We start from the raw sequence: 6,000 nt of genomic DNA, 5'->3' as shown, positions 1-6,000 counted from the left end.
GTCTTTTTGCTCCCCCCTCTTGAATGGCCTTCTGCACCATGGTGCCATGGTCAGTTGGCTCATCCTCCCCTCAGCCCTTTTCCTCATCCACACAGGGAGCAAGTATCTCGTACCTGTTGGATAAGGTCAAAGGCTGAGGCTCCTCCACTCCTGAACTCAGGATCCCCCTACCTGCCTCACTTGCAATCACACCCTGTTGTCCCTGATCACAAACTGAATTTGAATTACTTAATCTACCAGGTGTGACTGCCTCCTGAAACAAAACGTCCAGGTAACTCTCCCCCTCCCGGATGTGCCGCAGTGTTTGAAGCTCAGATTCCAGATCATCAACTCTGAGCCGGAGTTCTTCCAGCAACCAACACTTGCTGCAGATGTGGTCCCTGCCATTCACAATGGGGTCAGCCAGCTCCCACATCATACAGCTACAGCACATCACCTGCCCAGCCATCTCTATTTAGTTAATTACTTTATTACTTTATATAAATTTATGTTAAATACTTTCTGATACTTCTCTGCTATGGTCTTTTTCAAATAACCAATTAATAGATAAATCAAAAAAAGTAAGTAAAAAAAAGAAAGTAAATTTTTAACCAATCGCACGATACAGAAGAAATAAAAAAGCTTACCTTATCAACACACCGGAGTCCTTTTTTTTGGTTAGAGGAGGAGGGCGGGTGGGAGACACTACATGTGTACTGTCTCGGGTTCAGCCACTGCCCAAATATATAAATTTTTACTTACCCAGCAGTCCCCTGGTCCACCGAAACAAACGGTAATCTACTTTACGATGAAACTGACTTCCCAGCTGATCAATCGCTCGCACTGTCTCTGCTTCCGAAAAAACCAGCAGTCCCCTGGTCCACCGAAACAAAAGGTAATCTACTTTAAGATGAAACTGACTTCACAGCTGATCACTCGCTCGCACTGTCTCTGCTTCCGAAAAAGCTGCTGCTTTTTCGGTGTATCTAGAGATGTATCTAGATGTATCTAGAGGAGATGTACATGACAATAGCAGAGTGGGCGGCACAGTGGCGCAGTGGTTAGCACCGCAGCCTCACAGCTCCAGCGACCCGGGTTCAATTCTGGGCACTGCCTGTGTGGAGTTTGCAAGTTCTCCCTGTGTCTGCGTGGGTTTTCTCCGGGTGCTCCGGTTTCCTCCCACAGCCAAAAGACTTGCAGGTTGGTAGGTAAATTGGCCATTATAAATTGCCACTAGTATAGGTAGGTGGTAGGGAAATATAGGGACAGGTGGGGATGTGGTAGGAATATGGGATTAGTGTAGGATTAGTATAAATGGGTGGTTGATGGTAAGCACAGACTTGGTGGGCCGAAGGGCCTGTTTCAGTGCTGTATCTCTAAAAAAGAATAACCAACAGCTGCTGTCTGAAAAAATAGGGGCAGAGGTTACGAACTGAAATTGTTGAACTCAATATTAAGTCTGGAAGGCTGTAAATTGCCTTATTGGAAGATGGGGTTCTGTTCATCGAGCTTCTGTTGAGCTTCATTGGACCAGTGCAAAGACCGAGGACAGAGAGGTCAGAATGGTCAAAATGACAGGAAGCTCAGGGTAATGTTTGTGGACTGAATGTTCTGCAAAGTGAACCATGCTGGGGCTGGTGTTCGAGCAAGCTGCATAACTAGGGAAGTAGAGAGGGTTTTAAACTGAATAGTGGGAGCAAGGGATCAAATTTGGGAAGATATCGTAAATCAAGGAGTGGAGACAAAGCAAGAGAGAAAGGTATTAATATGGGAAATGATAAACAGACTGTGACAGGACGGGACACAGTGTACAAATCTAAGAGTAAATCAAAAGTGTCAGGCAAAACCCCCCACATGACAAGACTGAGGCACACATTATTTCGCCACATGAACAAAAACTTAAAATTGCAAGCCCTGACTGGAAGGACATTTGCGTAGCACCAGACAATGTTGAAACAATGGGGACCCAGTAGTTGCTTCCCCAATACACAGAAGTGGTCAGACCAGTTTTAGATACATGACTAACTGGCTGTTGCAGAGAATTTGAACTTCCAACAAAGGATTTTTGAAGAGAGACAAAGCTGTGTGATCATGGAGTAAAGACCTCTCCTGGAACTGAAGCAAGAGTTACAGCCTCTCCTGTCTGTCTGCTTCTATCTCCTTCCCACAGAAGTGAATCTTGTGAAAACATGTGATACTCAAAGAGAGAAAGGTTTCCTACGTGAACAAGGTTTAAAGAAGACTAGTGGGCCCCAACAAAAAGCAAAACTACTTACAGAAGGACTACAGCGAGCTTGAGAAACAGTTACAGGATATTGCCTCAAACTGTTCTACTTATCTTTTCTTCTGCTCTTTTCTGTCCCTATTTGCATGTGTGTATCATCTGTGCATGCTAGCATGGGCGTGTTGTATATTCGTAGGCGTTAAATGTATTAGAGTTTAAGTTTAAGGTTCAATAAATGTCATCTTTCTTCTTTAAACCAAAGAAAGTCTGCTTGTGCTCACTTCTTTGCCTTATAATTGGAAAGTTGTGAACAAGGATTCACAAAGGGGAGCTCAAAACACAGTGTGCATAAAATTAAACCCTGTTACAATAAGACCAGGTGAAAATAGTAACAGCACCCTTAACACCTTTCACACCTGGTCGTAGCAACAGATAAGGCTAGAGGTTACAAAAATAATAAAAGGACAGAACTAAAGGATCTGTATCTGAATGCACGTAGCATTTGAAACAAAACAGATGAACTGAGAGCGCAAATAGAAATAAATAAGTATCATCTAATAGCCATTACACAGACATGGCTGCAGGATGACATAGATTGGGACCTGAATATTGAAGGCTACATGGCATTTAGGAAGGACAGGAAGCTAGGAAAAGGTTGAGGGGTAGCTCTGTTAATTAATGATAGTATTAGCGCAATAGAGAGGAATGACTTAAGTTCAGGAGACCAGGATACCCAGTTTGGGTAGAGATGAGAAATTATAAAGGCAAGAAATCATTTGTGGGAGTGGTGTACAGGCCACCGAACATTAGCCACACTGTAGGACGGGGTATAAAGGAAGAAATAATGGCAGCTTGTCAGAAAGGTACAGCGATAATTATGAGGGATTTTAACCTACATATAGATGGGAAAAATCAGATGGGTAGAGGTAGCCTAGATGAGGAGTACAAAAAAAGTTTTTGGGGTAATTTCTTGGAACAATATATTCTGGAGCCAACCACAGAGCAGACAATACTAGACCTGGTATTGTGCAATGAGATAGGATTAATTAATGACCTCTTAGTTAAGGCTCCCCTAGGTAGCAGAAATCATAATATGACTGAATTTTACATTCAGTTTGAGGAAGAGTGGGTCCAAGACTAGTATTTTGCACTTAAATAAGGGTAATTATGAGGGCATGAAAGCAGAGCTAGCTAAAGTGAACTGGCAAATTAGGTTTAGGGATAGGTCAATAGAGATGCAGTGCCAGACATTTAAGGGGATATTTCAGAATACACAGAATAGATACATTTCAACGAGAAAGAAAAAATCCAAGGGTGGGACCTGCCATCCGTTGTTAACTAAAACAGTTAAAGATGGTATCAAATTTTTTTAAAAAGCATATCATTGTGCAAAGATGGGAGGCAGGTCAGAAGATTGGACAGAATATAAGGAGCAGCAAAGAATGACTAAAATATTGATAAGGAAGGTAAAATTAGAGCACGAGAGAAAGCTAGTTAGAAATATAAAGACAGATGGTAAGAGTTTCTATAGATATTTAAAACAGAAAAGAGTTAACAAAGTGAGCGTTGGTCCTATAGAAAGTGAGTCTGGGGAATTAATAATGGATAATAAGGAGATGGAAGATGAATTGAACAGGTATTTTGCATTGGCCTTCACTATTGAGGATACAAGTAACATCCCAGTATCAGTTGTAAGTCAAGAAATGGAAGAGAGGGAGGAATTCAAGAAAATTACAATCACCAGGGAAGTGGTATTGAACAAATTGTTCGAGCTGCGGGCTGACAAGTCCCTGGGTCCTGATGGACTTCATCCTAGGGTCGTAAAAGAAGTGGTTAGTGAGATAGTTGATGCGCTAGTTTTAATTTTCCAAAATTCCCTAGATACAGGGAAGGTTCCGTTAGATTGGAAAATAACAAATGTAACTCCTGTATTCAAAAAGGGAGGGAGACAGAAAGCAGGAAACTACAGGCCCGTTAGCTTAACATGGTTCTTAGGGAAAATATTAGAAGCTATTATCTCGATGTTATAGCAGGGGACTTAGAAAAATTCAAGCTAATTAGGCAGAGTCAACATGGTTTTGTTGACTCTCATGTTTAACCAATTTATTGGAGTTCTTTGAGGGAGTTACATGTGCTGTGGATAAAGGGGAACTGGTGGATGTATTGTACTTAGATTTCCAGAAGGCATTTGATAAGGTGCCACACCAAAGGTTATTGCAGAAAATAAAAACTCATGGTGTAGGGGGTAACATATTGGCACGGATAGAAGATTGGCTAGCTAACAGGAAACAGAGTGTAGGCATAAATGGGTCATTTTCTGGTTGGCAAGATGTTACGAGTGGTGTGCCACAGGGATCTGTGCTGGGGCCTCAACTTTTTCCAATTTATATAATTGACTTAGATGAAGGGGCCGAAGTAATGGTTGCTAAATTTGCTGATGACACAAAGATAGGTAGGAAAGTAACTTGTGAAGAGGACATAAGGGGGCTACAAAGAGATATAGATACATTAAGTGAGTGGACAAAGACCTGGCAACTGGAGTATAATGTGGGAAAGTGGGAAAGTGGGAAATTCTCCACTTTGGCAGGAAGAATAAAAAGAAGCATATTATCTAAATGGTGAGATATTGCAAAGCTCTGAGATGCAGAGGGATTTGAGTGTCCTAGTGCATGAATCACAAAAGGTTAATATGCTGGTACAGCACGTAGTTAGGAAAGCTAATAGAATGTTAACATTTATTGTGAGCGGAACTGAATACAAAAGTAGGGAGGTTATGCTTCAGCTGTACAGGGCATTGGTGAGACCACATCTTGAGTACTGTGTACAGTACTGGTCTCCTTATTTAAGGAAGAATGTAAATGCATTGGAGGCAGTACAGAGAAGGTTTACTAGACTAATACCCAAAATGGGTGGGCTGTCTTATGAGGAAAGGTTGGGCAGGCTAGGCTTGTATCTGCTGGAATTTAGAAGAGTAAGAGGCGACTTGATTGAAATATATAAGATCCTGAGGGGTCTTGACAGGGTGGATGTGGAAAGAATGTTTCCCCTTGTGGGAGAGTCTAGAACTAGGGGTCACTGTTTAAAAATAAGGAGTCGCCCATTTAAGACAGAGATGAGGAGAAATTTTTTCTTTCAGATGGTTGTGAGTCTTTGGAATTCTCTTCCTCAAAAGGCGGTGGAAGCAGAGTCTTTGAATATTTTTATAGCAGGGGTAGATAGATTCTTGATAAGCAAGGGGGCGTAAGGTTTTCGGGGGTAGGTGGAATTGTGGAGTAATCAGTTCAGCCATGAACTTAGTGAATGGCGGACCAGACTCGAGGGACCAAGTGGCCTACTCTTGCTCCTAATTCATATGTTCGTATGATTGTAAAGTAATCACCCAATCTGCATTTGGTCTCCCAGTGTAGAGGAGACCGCATTGTGAGCAGCAAATACAGTATACTAAATTGAAAGAAGTACAAGCAAATTGATGTTTCACCTGAAAGTAGTATTTGGGTCCTCAGATGGTGAGAAAGGAGGAGGTAAAAGGGCAGGTGTTGCATCTCCTGCGCTTGCAGGGTAGGTGCCGTGGGAAGGGGAGGGGTGTTGGGGTTGTACGGAGTGGACCAGAGCATTGAATACGGAGCAATCTGTTTGCAATGTTGAAAGGGGAGGGGAACCTGTTTTTGGTGGTGGTATCATGCTGGACGTGTCGGAAGTGGTGGAGGCTATCCATTAAATGTGGAGCCTAGTGGTGCTGAAGGCGAGAAGAAGAGGTATTATATCATGGTTCTGGAAGGGAGGGGATGGGGTGAGAA

The sequence above is a fragment of the Heterodontus francisci genome, chromosome 1, assembly GCF_036365525.1.
Source record: "Heterodontus francisci isolate sHetFra1 chromosome 1, sHetFra1.hap1, whole genome shotgun sequence".
Classification (NCBI taxonomy): domain Eukaryota; kingdom Metazoa; phylum Chordata; class Chondrichthyes; order Heterodontiformes; family Heterodontidae; genus Heterodontus; species Heterodontus francisci.
This window is presented reverse-complemented; position numbering follows the sequence as displayed.